Genomic DNA, 16534 nt, shown 5'->3' with positions numbered 1-16534 from the left:
ATTTGCCCGGTGATGCCTTGGATAGGCGCCACCCTTCTTGCTCTTCTGATAAATGTTTAGTTTTCCTTGTATGATTGCAGGCCCGGCTTAGACGTGTTCCACGGAACATTTCTGCCCCTTGGACCCTATTTTTTTTACCCATGTGTTGTTATATAATGTAGGTCAAAGCTCTCATAGTGCAGCATGTTCTGTGAACAGACTTTGAGCTGATATTACTGGGTGAACTTTGCTCTTACATAAAACAATTACAGAATGAAAGGAGCTAAAATACTAACAAAAAGGTCAGCAGTTCGAGTCCAAAGGTCCTTTCTTCAAATCAGTTTTGTTCTGCGCACAAATAACAGCATAATGATACTGATTAAAACGTTTTTGTTTGTTTGTTTGTTTGAGGACTTTATTGTGTTGTTTATCAGCAGAAATAATGTTTTTAAATGCACATTGTGCTTTTAAGGCTTATGTTCATATAATGAAAAAAAACATGCTCTCCTCATGTTTTTGTGTTGGGTAGACTCCCAGACTTCACACTGGCTGATAAGCTAACTGTGACTGTGAGCAGTGTTATCACATGCTTGCACTTTTATTTATGCTTTAGCTTTTGGTCCTGTGGTTGTTTTGCACTGATAGTTCTGCATAAACATACACATCTAAACTTATTATTAATAATTATGTGCACTGCTACTATGATCAATGTGCAGTTTCTTGACAAAGCTTGGCTGATGGAAATCAGAGTAAAAATGATCATTCAAACTAATACACTGACAGATTCTGTCCTTCTGTTGTGCTTCTTATGATGCATCCATTGTCAAAGTGCTCAATGGGAAACTTCATGAGAAATTTTGTCACACAGATTTACACAGATTTACTAAGCAAGGCCAACTGGCCCTCGTTAGGTGATCTGCCAACAGGATGTAATTTTATGAACAAACAGACTGTTCATGTCAGTGATGGTCCATCTACCAAGACTAGCTCATATTAAAAGGTTGACAGTACATATAATCTGCTAACAAAGGTACAGTTTGTTATTTGTAATCTGACCATAAACTTTCACCATATAACCCAGTATTTGTTTTCCATCAGCAACAATATATCGAGTTAGAGCAGAGCGAGTATGTTCTGTGACTGGGAAGAAATGTTTGTTCCCAGTCTAGAGCTGCTGTTCCACATGAACCCCGGCAGCTTACATGCAGCGTTTCCCCTGGATAAACCTGTAATCTGTGTAGACGAAGACTGAACATTACTGCCCACCACATCGGACTAATCCAGTGTTTGGAATGATTGTGCGACATGTTTCAGATGTTCCTGAGTAACTTTCATCTTTGAACTGTACCTGGAATCTGGTACCAGTAGGCAGCAGTATCCTTTTCCATATTTCCATGGATCAGAAATAATGAATCCAATTTTCTTTCCTCCAAAGCAGGTCCGCATTTCTCAACTGAAGCATTTTGTTTTGTTTCAGTTTCAGAAACCACGCCAGCCTTCGTCTGTGACAGTTCTGTGACGTTGATGTTATTGTTGGCTGTATGTACATGTTGCAGTATTAAATGATACTTTGAGCGGGACTATTATCGCTCATGGTTACATACTGAGGGTTTGGACACACGTCTCACGTAATATGTTTCTTTCTGAGTAAACAGCACTCTGAAAAGAAACTTCAGCCAGTCTAAAAATGCTGCAAACACAGTGAAAAAGTCATTAAGCTGTCAATACCTCACTACAAGTTTCATCTTCTTCTTCTTTTTAAATATTGCAGAGATACAGACACGTGAAAGTCAGGAAATATGACAGGCTGTCAAATACACTGCACTCTATATTTTGTGTTTGATTGTCTTGCTATGGTCAGCTTTGCATTTTGCATCACAAATGTTGCAGACAGCGTTGTCTGTGTCGACTTTTGAAGAGTGTAACCACACTCGGTACTGCTTTAGTTTCTCCAGCCGGTGTGTTTGTTGCTCGCTAACACACAGTCACATGGTCTCATTTTTATTCCTTTTCTAAGCTCGATGTGCTCTGGTACCGAAATTTGACACTAATTCGTTTAGAGTAAATCAGTACTCTGTGGTATTTATGTAATTTGGTTGTTACAATCAAACGTATCAGGCTGGTTACCCATCCATTGCTTGAACACACATACTGTGACAGGCATTATCACAACTGACACGATGCACCAGACAAAAACAGAAGGAACACACATTACAGCTGATTTGTAATGCCGATGAGAAATATGTTGTGTACAAACTGAAGACATGCAAAAAGTCATATGGACCAATATCTGTGCAGAGGTGAGATTAAAAACTGAAAAATCACTTTCTTGGCTTTTAAACGTCCATGCCCTGTGTGTGTCTGTGTATTCAGGAAGTCCACACACCTTCCTGCAACATTTGGTCTGTCCCGTCCTTTCTGACGATGCGACACACCTGCCAGATTTTCTTTCAACAGCTGCATTAAATGATCCAACAGATGGTTTAAAGGTAGATAATGACACAAATACCAGTAACCTGACTGACTCACATCTTAGTATCAGTCTTGTGTGATTCACTAAAATACTGTCAGCCCCAGATTTTGAATTTTGAAAACAAAAAAGTGTTATTTCGGTGTGCTATTTTAAACAAAACAAGAAACACAGAGTATGTGCTGACGGTACTTCTTGGTGCTAAAACAGGGCTTTGCATTCGTGCTGACTGTAAATCTGGCTGTGGGGTTAAACAGAGCAAGTCAGTATTAAACAAACCAACAAACCAAAACTTTGGATCTTCTATGTACAATCCAGTGGATCGTAGCTGTGCGTCGTGTCCAGTCACAGCTACTCCAGTCTCATTTTTCTCTCAAAAAGGAAGGAAGACTGTGTGGTGATGGTGAGGGACATCCTGAGCTATATGACCAATCTCGTCTTTAAAGTAACAATGTAACAAAAAAAAAAAAGATATTGTTTGGTGAGACATTAGCTCTGTGTGTTTACAAATCCTGCTTTTTGCTTAAATCTATGTAGTTTTGGTGTTAACAAACTGTCAGTCCCAGTCAAAGTTAAAGCTAATCCTGGCTGTCAGTGATAAGCTAGTTGTTTACTTTGTGTTGAAGTACTTTTTTTTTAAGCTAACAATAACAAGTACTTGAGTAAAGTGCTCTGAAAGGCTGCTTCGAGTGCAACAACTTCAGGGCACGGAGCCTTATTCAGAAAGTTTATTTAGACATTCAGACGTGTAATTAAATGTGCAGTCATTAATGCCGGCACAGTTTGTTGTTCAGTTAGAACGCAAATAAATACATAAAAACAGATACACCAGACATATTATACTGCTTATTTTTATACTCTGTATAACTTTTACATCAAAAAAGAAAATTGTAACTTTTGTATTTTAGTTTAATTTTTTTATTTTAATTTAAGCTCAGAGTCTCACAGGCCTACAGACCAACAACGCTGTATTCTCCAACCAGTTGGTGGTGTTTGCTGGACTTTGCTGGGAGTCGCTGTGAATAAACAGTTTGCTAAAGCCTCACGGGCCTAGAGACTGGTCAGTGACCCACTGGAAACCACTGGCTGCAACCAACTGCAACCAAACAAAAAGGTGCAACTTTTACTTTCTTGTGTTTGCGGCGGACACACTAGCACAAATTGTAAATGGTGACTTCCACGCTAACAGCAGGTGCCTGCAGCAGGGATGCTGGGAGATTGCTGACCATTCTCTAGGCCGGTGTGTCTGAGGCATGATCAGCTGAAGAAGCATTAAATGAAAAGCTCCCAAGATTAACTGAGTGAAAACAGGTTAAAATAATTGGTTCAGTGGGTAAACGATATGTCAGTTTTCTGAAAACTGCAGCACCTCCTGAGCTGGTTTTTGAATTTCAACTTGCAGGTCGTGATCAAGCCAAAAAACATCAAAACGCAAATTTGGATCCATTTGTCCCAGTCATACTGAACTGTATTCTTAGCTGTTTATGGCAACGATACGAAGGTCTCACTAGGTAATGTTTTTAACACTGTCACTGCACTGAGCTGCAGACATACATCCTTGGAATCAACAGAAAAATAATTCCCACTTCTATGTCAGTGCGCACACAACTCCTCCATCTCACGTAGCAACATCCAGCATATGCTTGTGTGTCAGAGCTGCGGCCGTCACTGTGGTGCTGGACTGTTAAAGGCCAGCAGCAGGACCGAAAAGAGCGAGCTGGCACACAAGGTCAATGTTAACAACACTGCCGGGTAAAACAGTGTAAACAAGGTTTGATGGAGCCCCTCAGCCTGTGGAAAGGAGGCTAAACGTTTAAAAGATATGATCGGGACAATCAGTTCATCAGATCTTTTTTTTACACCACTGTACCTGCTTGTCTTTGGCATCTTATGAAATTATTACATTTAATAAGATCAAACTCTGTATGCAGAAATCGATGTAAACACATAAAACAAATCGAATTCAGTGCAAAGTAAAATCTGGCATTTAATTATTCATTTTTTGGTCTTTCATTAATTAATCCATTTCTTATTATTTTATACATGTATTTTTATTCCCTATTATTCTTTGTTTCCAGTTATTCTTTATTTATTTTAAATGTATTGCTCTCATTTTGTTTGTCACTTGTTTTGTATTCCATCGTCCCTGCTGTTGTCTCACCAGCTCAGCCTAAAGATAGCGTACACAGAACTGAACTGAGCCCATCTCGTTTCCTCCAAATTTAGTTTAGGTTTTGGCGCGCACGTTTCAGAGAGACCACAATTCCCGTGTGGATAGTGTTAAAGGTCTGTCCGGTCTAAAGAGACCTGCTCTGTGTTTGGGGTGAATCGTTTGACACTGGATACTTTAACTGTCTTTAGGTGCCAGACAAAAAAAGACACAAAATGGGGGAAGAAAGGTGTGGACACGTGGCTGAAGGAGATACAGATCAAACTGTGGCTTATATGTCTAAGAATGACACGACTAAAGTGGGTTCTGTGTGAAGACATAAGTTTCATTAGGATTGGCTCAGCCTTTAAGTGGTATGGTAAAAATAATCTGGGTAATTGTTAATATTTAAAGGGAGTAGCAGAAGCAGTCGTTCATTCCAAATGATATATTTGTGCTTAGTTTAATCATGAAACGTATCAAACGCTTGTTGAAGTCCCCGCCCTTCACTAATCCAGTATTTCGGTATCTTTCCCCCTTTCATCACGTCTCCCATCCTTCCTCTGCAGCTTTCTCTCGCTCTTTTCTTCCTTTCTCCCTCCATTGTGAGCAGCTTACTGCAGTATCCTTAAAGTCCCTTGCTTATGTCCTTAGTTGTCCTCCCGTACCCAGCGTGCACTGGAGTGATCTGGAGCTCTGTCAGCTCGGGATGGGTGTGCACTTTTGATGTTGGAAGAGAGGATTGGGTGGTGGGCAGACGCTACGATGTTGCTTTATATATTCCTTTCAATAGTTTCCCTTCGCAGCCACTGCTGTCATCAATTTGTAAAGGACTCTTTTCTTCCCTCCTTTTTTCCCCCATTCTGGCCCCTCAGACAGTGTCCACGAGGCTGAAAAAATGGGGCGAAAAAAACACGCTATCGCTGCAAACAGTCTGCATGCAGGGGTATTGTCCTGATGTGACCCGTGCTCGCTCACAGAGGCAAAAGCAGCAGCGAGCTCGAAGGGAGGGGTCTGTGCATGAGTGCATGTGTGAAATGTGGGGATTTTAGCAGGCAAACAGATGCATGACATACTTGCCTACATATATTTTTAACACTTAGCATGTCCATGTCTTAGTGTGTGCACTCTATCCACACACTGTGTTCTCTGGAGCTGTAAATATTGAGCGTAGCTGATAGTGCTGACTGATACTGGCCTCTTCTTGATATTATAATTATGTCACTATGTGCAAATATCAAACCTATTTTTCGAGATCATCATGCAGAAATTGGTCACACCATAGTTTTTACATCACAGTGACTCCAACTCCAGCGTTTACAGTGTTCTCAGTACTTAATGTAGCACCAATGTTGGTAGACATCGGTGTAAGAATGAGTTGGTCCATTCCCATTCAGATATGTCATCGAACTGGGATTCGGGAAGTTTGAGGGCTGGGTTGATGAGCTGCTCTCTATGTTGTGTTTGTTCCTGGAGTGTCTGGACTTTTAGCAGATTGCTGGATTCTTATGAGCTGCCACAATATTAGGAACCTGGTTTTAGTGCCATCAGTATTGGTGCATGTTCACTCGCTGGTTTGTTCAGGGTTTGATAGAATTAACTCTGACAGTGTTTCCAGCCTGACTCACTGTGGTTCTCACTGTTTGATTGGGTCTCTCATTGGCCCATGACACTCACTCAGTTATCTGAAACCTTGAGTTTACGTTCTTCTGTTTTGATAGCTTGAAGGAATTCTTTAAAGAGTTCCTTTTAAGATTTATGTGTCTTCATTCTTAATCAGATTACTGCGTCTCTGTGGTTCCCATTCTTCATCTGTTACCACAGTTTAACTATGTAGAGCTTGTTTAGTCACCTTAAACTCCTTTTGTTATTGTTTGCTAGTCTTTCTTGCTGTAAAAAGTCTTTTTGGGGCTTTTATTTAGCTGTTAAATATAATGATGAGTTTTGCTTCTAGAGTTTGTACTGAGCACATCTTTTTTTTTCTTTTTTGCGTTCTTTTCAGGAATGATAAAAAAATGTTTCAAAGGTCATTTAATTCAGCGGCCCCCAACCCCCGGGCCACGGACCGGTTTGGTACCGGGCCGTGAGAGCTGAGGCTCGGGTGTGAAATTGATGGTTTTCAGGGTTTTTTATCGTTAACTCGGTTTCCCTGGGTCTTTGTTTACGCGTTACCATAGCGACCAGAGAGCATTAAGGGGCAGAGAGGAGGATGTTACTCTCAGTGTTGTTGGTGCATTTCAGGAGGACGCTGCTAATAAAGTTACACAATTACACAGTGAATTCACCTTTATTGTTATATTTACAAAATACCACCGTTTTTGTCTCGGTCGTATTTATTTTGTTGTATTTATCCGCCACACCTTAAAGTGAAAATACTGCCTGACGTTAAACCGTCCGTGGAGCAACTAAGGTTGGGGACCGCTGCTTTAAATTGGTTCAGAAAAGTTGTGTAGGCGTCCTGTTTGTCCAGTATGTCTCATAGTCTGTAAACTGGTTTCTTCCAAAATGTGGTAATGTTGGATAACATGACATTCAGAAACAGGACTCTGCAGAGTAGATACCTCGGTCTTGTGTAAAGCACAGTAGGTCAGAGTGCACAGTACCAGAGTCTGGGAGCCAATAGTGAAGGAACTGAGCACTCAGCACTCATCAGGCTGTAAGCAAAAAGTTTTGACTTGGGATCAATGGAGGATCAACAGATCTGCCCATCCAGAGGTTTAACCATTTATAACCATTACAGCTCAGCCCATCAGAGCCCATGTGACTGTCTTTTCTCTCCAGGCCCAGAGAGAAGCTCGTTCTTATCTCACTTTTCTTCCCTGTAAACCTTTCACATATTTAACTCATGAAGATGACTAACAGCAAAAGGCAAAAGTGAATGTTGAAATGTGCGTCACATTGTCAAATATAACTCAGATCACTATGGAAACTGAGTGTATCGTCTAGGGTCCCCCCCCCCAGTCACACTCACACACCTTCTTGTCATATCTTTGCTTTTCGCTTTTCTTCTCCAAGACACACACACACACACACACACACTTCTGGCTGATAACAGATGGCCCTCGGTCCAAAAACACTTGTTGGTTAAAGATATTTTGGAAGCAAAATTCTCGCTGTTATAGCTGCGCTCAAGTTTCACAAAGTAGAGCAATTTCATACAAACAATATATATATTATATTTTAATTTTACTACACCACAAAGACTATTGACATTAACCAGTCCAATAGGACTTCAGGTCACATGAGGCACAGCTGTAAGGCTACGTTCACACTGCAGGTCTTAATGCTCAATTCCGATTTTTTGATCAAATCCGATTTTTTTGTCTGCTTGTTCACACTACAAATAAAATGCGACAGCAAACGCGCTCTAGTGTGAACGCTCAAAGCGGCCCGCATGCGCATAAGAAGACGTCACACACAACGCGCTCTGTTTAGACCCAGAGCAAACAGTATTGTTTGACTGATGGCCCTTAATATAAAGACTTCGGACTTTATGTTTCCAAATTTTTGCTTTAAGTTATTTTGTTATTTACATAATAATGTAAATAACCTAATAATGATCCTTATTGCTGTTTTAGAGGAGCGGTGCTTCAAAGGATAATCTGCAGATTTCTGTCAGAATCTGCAGATTATACAGTACAAATAAAATGTTCACGTTTCTCCAACGTTGTCTTCCCAACAGTTTCACTAACATCTACACTGGATGGCCAGGAAGCGTTCACGATGTCTTCTCCGGCGCTGATAATTGGCGTCTGTCTTGTGTCAGTGACGTAAAAGACGGATTTAATGCGACATGACCGTTCAAACAGCAGTCGCTTTCTAAAACATCGGATATGTATCGGATTCAGTACCACATACGAAAGTGACCCAGATCGGATTTGTGCCGTTCACACTGTCATGATCGGATATGGGTCGCATAGGGTCAGAAAAGTCGGATTTGATGCGCTTTCGCCTGCAGTGTGAACGTAGCCTAAAATCCAAACACCCGGTAGGCTGCACCAGGCTGAGGTCATACGTTTGTAATAAAGCAAAACAAATCCAGTAGTGAGCCGAAGTTTGAAGCACGATTTGGAGCCTAGTGGAGTAGCTTTGGATTGAACTGCAGTTTTACATTCTCACAGATGTACACTGGAGAGTAACTTAGACTGCAGACCTGACCTTCTCCACAGCAGGTTATCTTTGAGATGAACATACAAAATGAACACCAATAAATTTTATGAACAATTGTGTGTTGATTCTTGCAGAAGCCCAGGTGTAGAAGTTTTAGAGACAGTAATGTTGATGTCTTTAGGACCTCCTGAGCACTCAGCTGGGTGACCAGCACGGCAAAGCCTTCGATGCACCGCCATGAGCCATTTTTAAATGTGTTTCTCCTCCTCGACAGCTCACCTGCCCAAGAAACATTTTGGTGTCAGTATCCTTACACATGTGGCACTAAAGACTGAATGACCAGAGTTAAATGTATTCCTGTGGCCAACTACTGGCAATGGATCAACGTAAAATTAGTAAAATTATAATTCAGCAGTAATGACACCCATCTGTTTCAGTCAGTGACCACTAAAATTAATAGTAGCATCACTGTGTTAATGTCAGACTCTGATGAGCCTCTGCCCAGTTTGACCAGTGACGACACGTGCAGTCGCAGGTCATCCTTCAACACAAACAATGTGAGCTTTCCCAGAATGGCTGTGAGAAAGAAGCCGTGTCTGCTTCTATCAGACCACGTAAAAAAAAACAAATATCAGCAAAAACATTATTTACACATACAAATTAACAAAGCATAACAGTTTCAACAGCACTGCAGAGCAAAACAATAAAATGTGCATGATTGAATTTGCTGGTAAAGAATGTAATAATTGACAGTCGTATTGGTTTTTGTCCTGTAGTTGCAATAAGAAGAAGAGTTTAAATGGATCAGTGCCTCGAAGCACAGGTCGGATCGGTGCAGCAGCATCAGTCTTTCACTCTGGATTTTCAATCAGCCAAAGACGTAGCCGTAGCTGTAATTCATTTTACACTTAGCTTTGTTCACCGTAACTATTGTTCGTCTGCCTGTCCTGTACTCAGTTTCTGATTTATTTCAGCCAGGCTGACAGAGTCCTACATTTCATTAGCTCCAACAGGTATATATTAGATCTATATTCACAGCCTTCCCACAGACATATCTATAATTGTAACAACTATAAAACTACTAACAGTACTGCTAATAATGCCAATAATCAGACTGCTTCCCTTGGGGTCAGATGACCCTGAACGATCAACTCATTATATGTTTAGTTGGTCTTCCCGTGATGCACTGAACACTTCTACACCACGACTACATGTCATTAAACTGTGTCCTCTCTCCCATACTGTGTGTTGTCCTGTCTCCCTGTGCTCTCCTAATTAACCAACTAATGAGCATCAGTCAAGAAACAGGTTTCCAGGACCAACTTCATTCCTGTTTTTAATGTTTGCTGCAAGTTTTAAAAATGAGTTCTATAAGCCTTAATTTAGAAAAATGATCCTAAAGCAGGACTAAGACTTTTACTTGCTGAGTGGATATAAAATTGGAAAGTATGCTATGGATGTAGCTAGGCTGGGCGATATGGCCCGAAATTCATATCTCTATATTCTTTAGCTGGATGGCGATATACATGGTAAATGGACTGGTTCTTATATAGCGCTTTTATACTCTGTACTCAAAGCGCTTTATACAACTAATTCATTCACTCATTCTAAGCTCTTAAGTGCTCTATCTAACATTCATACACATTCACACTCTGATGGATGCATCGGAGAGCAACATGGGGTTAGTATCTTGCCCAAGGATATTTGGCATGTAGACTGGAGCAGACTGGGATCGAACCACCGACCTTCTGGTTAGTGGCTGTCCTGCTCTGCCACCTGAGCTACAGCCACCCCAAATAAACGATATATCTCGATATTTTGTTTTAAAGCCATAAAGTAAGAACAAAAAGAGAGTTCTTAGTCAAAGCTGTGTCCCAGATGTCACACAGGCACTTTTATTAACATACAGCATAGATGTACATGAGAAAAATACTCAGAAATAAATTATCAGCATTTATTAAATAAAATGCTCCATAAATAAATAAAACAATGTTGTTTTTGTGCATAACAAAAAGCTCACAATTGTGCAGTCAAAGTGTAAACTAAAAAGACGCTACCCGTTAGCGCGGTCAGCTCGTTAACGCGTTGACGCCGTGCAGCCCCACGCACGGGGCGATCTGCAGTAACTTGTAACAGAGATTTGCCGCGTTAATGCAGTTATGGCGTTAACGTCACGCTGACAGCACTAAAATAGTAATCTCCAAATGTTTTCTTTTTACCGACCAGCTCCTCTTTGATAGCTGCCGTGTCCATCTTGTCGCTGCCTGCAGGTGAAGCGATGGGGGAGGAGGGGGAGTTGTGTTCAGTGAAGGAGAGGCGAGGCAGAGTAACGTTGTGTAGAGACAAAAGTGGAAGAAAGAGAGGCAAACTTGCGGCTCCGCAACTATAATTATAACGTAACATAGACTATATTGATATAAAGGATATTGTCACATCTTATATCTCGTATAAAAATATATCGATATATTTAAAAACTCGATATATCGCCCAGCCCTAGATGCAGTACATCCCATGACTCTGTTTTTGTGTTTGCTTTCCTTGCTCTCAGACTGTTTATGAATACAAGTGCATACACAGATACTATATTGCCTTCATAATCATAGTGTTGCAGGTGTCACGATTAGTTCCAATATGTAAAACCAATGTATAGACAGTAGAAATAACACCTGCAGTTTGCCTAAAACAGCGTGTGCTATCATTATGGGTAAAAAAAGTTGTCCTTATAATAACTTGCTGTAATAAATTGTTGTCACCTGTGATTGCAGCAAACAGTGAGCTAACACAACAGAGCTTTGAGCAGCTGACTCTGAGCTGCAGTTTCATTCACATGAATGAATGCATGTGAATGAAATCTGCAGCCGGTGTGACCCAGGCAGCTACAGCACTACATACTAATAAAGCCTGTGCAGTATTGTTTTGGATAGATGGCATTATTAAAACAATTACTGTCTGTCAGATGAAAGTGTGGCAGCAACGTTTCCCAGTGGAGATGCAGATGAGTGTGAAAAACACACATACACACTCCTGTGTGCAGACAGAACATCAGCTGTAAGTCTGATTACAAGTGATTAGTGTTTAATTGGAGAGGGATGATCACCACTGCCCTGCCACTGAATGTGTTCCTCTCACTCATCAGACCAGCTTTTCTCCTGTAGGCTTCTTTTAATCTTCCCCCATGATCTCACCATGAACTTAACAAATGATTTGTTTCTGCTTCCCTGCACATGTTGTGTTGTCATCACTATGATATTCATGGCCATTGTTGACTTCAAGGCTGGACACATACAAAAAAGACATATGGATCCATTTCAAGGCAGCCAGTCCAAAAAGGAAAAGCAAATTATAAAAAGGAAGAGCTTTCCCACATTGTGGCTGTTTCAGCGTGAGGTTTGCATTTCAGCTGTACCTACAGTTTAGTTCAATGTTTAATTCCAATGTTCCAAGCCTTACTGGGATCCTGCTGGTTTTCATAGCTAGACTGTGATTATCATCTTAGTTTCTCATTACTCTCCCTAATGTCAGTGTGTGTTTCCTTGTGTTTTCGTAGGTGTTTCTCTGGGGGAGCTCAGCAGCTCCTCAGCACGGCCCGGAGTCAGACTTGACTTTTTTTGGTAAGACCTTCATGTTGCTTCATTTTGCACACAGAGTCGTGCAGCTTGCAGAATGCCAATACACAGCATCTCACACACACACACACACACATTTTGCATATAATTAAACTCAAATCTTTGTTTATATCTTAGCCTAAGACATTACGTGCCACAGCAGGCTCTGTTTATTCTGTTTGTTGCCTTTGTGCACGTGTGTGTGTGTGTGTGTGTGTGTGTGTGTGTGTGTGTGTGGTAAATAAAAGTGGACATACATCAGCTGAAGAACTCGATGTCAAACATGTTGTCATGTTTACCTGCTTCTGCTTCTTCTGACTTTTGTCCTGATTGCTCTACTGACAGTCCAATCCGATCATATGTAACAGTCAACATTAGGCTGACAACATAAATTAACTAACTGTGGTTCCACCATTACAAAAGCAAATCTAGTTCTAGTCCTAATGGATAGCCTGCATTCTTCATGAAGACGGGAGATATAGACAGGTATGCTTGTGTCAGCACTGCAGTTCATTCAACAAAATAAAGGCTTAACAAAAGCTGTGGTGGTATCACTGCACACAACATGACTAATGCAGGTGCTATAATGGGCCCAGAACATGTGGTCAACGCATAGACAGTTTAGAAGAAGCATTAAAAAATGTGCTTGTAAAGTCTCCTTACAAAGTCTTTGGTGTCTTGAGATCAGATGTGATGAGTATGAGGTAGATCCTCTGTAAACCTGCATGCTCACTCAGGTTGTCAATCACAAATCATTAGCCAATGAGGATGCCCTGGATGATCCTCTTTCCTGACCATTATTTAGAAAACAGTTTTATTCTACATACCAAATGTTGACATGTGTTGGGTCATTGTCATGCTGGACGACCCATCCATTCCCCGTCTCCAGTGTTACAGCGCGTGGCCCCGTCCATTGGCCTCGATGCGGTGAGGTTGTCCTGTATCCTTGGCAGAAAAACAGCTCCAAAGCATATTTCCACCCTTGTGCTTGGCTATGAGGATTGTGTTCTTTGGGTCATACTTGGCATTTTCTTTCCTCCAAACAGAGCCGCTTGAGTCGGTGGCAGAGAGCTTGATTTTGGTTTCATCTGACCGTAGCGCTTTCTCCCAAGCCGCCTCTGAATCATTTACATAAGCTTAAGATGGGCACTGCCAAATACCAGTGGTGCATTGTGCATATTTACAGTCCTGTCCCTGGTGTCCTTTGACAGCTCTTTGGTCTGTGATAGGTGGAGAGATTGGAGTGGAAGAAATTCATTATGTGGACACACAATGAGCTGAGATCAACAGTGATTGACTGTAACAAGTCGACGGGAGCAAGAATTCTGGCCAGAAGATCAAATACTGGATCTCTGGTTTTTGTAGTTTTTAATGATAATTGAGAGAGAGACAGAATATCAACAGACTGGTTTTGTTTTTTTTAATGAGCAAATTTTAAAAATCACCAGGGGATCAAATAATTATTCCCCTCACTGTGTCTTTAAGTCTGAGCCCAGTCTTGGAAAATTGGACTTGGAAATTCATTGTGGCAGCTTGTATACAGACCTTACTCTGTCAGTCATTATAAAGGTTTTATTACCAGAGGTGATTGATCAAATAGAGATTTCCCCCACTGTTTGAACCCACAGGGCCTGAAGATATACCTAAAGAAACAAACACAGAGACTTTGTGTATAATAATAAGATGCATGAAGAGCGACTGAGCACATGGATTCATCACATTTGGTACACAGAGCTTTGCTCTCCTCTCTGCAGGACAATAAGGCTTTTTTGCAACCACAGATCTTCTCCCTGATGGACATTTAAAAGAGTTTAGGGCACATTTGCTTCAATGTCTCTTTTCAAACTCTGAAATTGCATCAATATTTTATACTTGGTTAAAGTTGTGAAAGGACATATTTTAACTGAAACCATACTCTAAGGTGGAACAAATCTGTGAAACTGAACAGGTAATTTTGGTTTCTTTGGTTTAAACATGGATTAAAAATCTAAATCACAGACACATGTCTGCAAATAGCAGACTGCAGCTAACTCATTTGGGTGGAAGTCCGGTGGTTTATGCTACTGTGCTACCAAGCCTGCTCATTAGACAAGCCTGTGTAAGCTTTTATTCATCATAGCAGGGTGCTAGGCTGGAGTGCTACATTGCACATTAAAGAATGATGCTAAGGTTAGAGGGAGACTGCCATCAGATGAGTCCTCATTCAGACAAACAAAACCTGAAAAAATATAAAAACGAACGAATCCTGATTGTTCTCTTCTATTCTTACTGTAGCTCAGGAGACAGAGCAGCTCATCTTCTTATTGAAAGGTTTGTGCTTCAGTCCTTGGCTGCTCCAGTCCAAGTGGCCCTGGGCAAGACGTCAAACCCCAAGTTACTCTCTGCTGCGTTTATCAGAGTGTGAATGTTAGACAGGAAGAACTGGGGTCTTGGAAAAAGTTCTTGTATAAGCTGGGTGTGAATGGATGAATGAGGCATGTTGTATAAAGGGCTTTGAGTAGAAAAGCACTGTATAAGAACCAGCCCATTTACCATATCACTGATTCGTAAATGCAAATTATTAGCTGTAACTTGAATTAATGAAGTTACGGTTACAGAGCTAAAAAGACACAACTCCAAGAGTACGGTGCATTTTGATTTAATGACTGAAATATTTTCATAGATAAGTAATATTATTTGCAATGATGAAATGGAATAAGAGTGAAATTATAGTGACCCCGTTTCTTTTTATTAAATCAATAAAAGGTTTTAATCAAGAATCAGGTTGTGATACGAAGCTCTGGGAGAATAATTCAAAAAATTTCCCTTTTGTTTTTTTGTCTTTGCCAATTATTAATGAAAATCTTCTAGTTTTAATCAGATAAATTGGGTAAGAGTGAATGTTTTACCTTCTGTTTTCCTACTTTTAAGCTTTTTCTCCAGTTAAGAGCCATAAAAGATGCTTTGAGAGTAATAACTGTACAACGCAGACGCCGTACTTCATGGTAATTAGGTCAGATAACATTTCATGTAAATCAGAAGGGATCTGAAAGTTAAGTTCCTCACTAAAAAGTTCCTTTTCTGCACCGTACACATATTTTAACACAAGTAGGTAGGAGCAGGTCTGCTCCAGTCTGCATGCCAAGTTTCCTTGGGTAAGATGCTACTGCCCAAATACTAAGGGCAGTAAATTTCTCCCTGCACTAGCTGTCTAACTGTGACTAATTTAACATCCTCTAATTAAAAAGAAACATAGATTTCAGTCTGCAGTTGTTTGGACAGTTATATAAAGCCACCAGCTACAGTCACAGACTTGTGCAACCATATAATTTTAGCTGTGGCCATTCCAACATTATGTACAGTATATTGCAAGCAGGAAATACAGCAGTAAGTACAGTACGTACAGTAAGTATAGAACACATCACCAGTTTTCTAAGTAAATATTTTTGTATTATATATTTGTAAAGGTGCTATTGATGTGAAATTCTCATCAGATGTTGCTAACAACCCATCCAAAGAAATCAAATCCATAAATTAACTTATGCGTAATAAGAAGAAATGAAACAGGGAAAAAGTATTGAACACATGAAGAAAGGGAGGTGCAAAAAGGCATTGACAGTCATGACACCAGCAGAAATCTGTCAGAAATTAGAAAGTAAGGCTGGTTCAGTCCCAACTGATGGCCTATAAAAACGTGTCTCATTACCAACATGTCACACAAGAAACATCTCATGATGGGTAAAACCAATTAAGACCTTCACAACCTTATTGTTGCAAAACCTACTGATGGCATTGGTTGCCGAGGAGTTTCTAAACTACTGAAAGTTCCAGTGAGCACTGTTGGGGCCATAATCTGGAAGTGGAAAGATCCTCATTTCACCATAAACTATCCACAGCCAGGCGCTCCCCACAAGACTTCAGACAGAGGAATATAAAGAATTATCAGAAGAGTTGTCCAAGAGCCGAGGAGCACCTGTGGAGAGCTACAGGAAGACCTGGAATCAACAGATACAATTGTTTTAAAGAAAACGATGAGTAGTGCACTCAACTAACATGGCCTGTACATGTGCTCACTCATGCAGGATCCATCACACTTAGACAAGCCAGTGAAATACTGGGAGCATATAGTCTGGTCAGATCAGACCAAAACCGAATGCTTTGGATGCTGCAATGCACACCATGGTTGGAGGTCAAAAGGCACTCATCCCAAAAACACTGTACCAACAGTGAAGTTTGGAGGTG

At 40.6% G+C, this 16534-nt stretch overlaps 1 protein-coding gene across 2 annotated transcripts in view; it reads left to right on the top strand.

Moving 5' to 3' along the window:
• The window catches only part of thrb (thyroid hormone receptor beta), a 107645-nt gene that overhangs the window by 48680 nt on the left and 42431 nt on the right, over nucleotides 1-16534 (top strand). For both annotated transcript variants that reach the window (XM_005459724.4, XM_005459725.4), the window contains exon 2: nucleotides 12256-12319. The gene's annotated coding sequence lies outside the window, so the exon portion shown is untranslated. The remainder of the gene's footprint in view (nucleotides 1-12255; nucleotides 12320-16534) is intronic.

This window comes from Oreochromis niloticus, linkage group LG22 (genome assembly GCF_001858045.2).
Source record: "Oreochromis niloticus isolate F11D_XX linkage group LG22, O_niloticus_UMD_NMBU, whole genome shotgun sequence".
In the NCBI taxonomy this organism is placed as follows: domain Eukaryota; kingdom Metazoa; phylum Chordata; class Actinopteri; order Cichliformes; family Cichlidae; genus Oreochromis; species Oreochromis niloticus.
The sequence above is the reverse complement of the archived record's forward strand: the minus strand, read 5'-3'. Positions and strand labels throughout refer to the sequence as shown.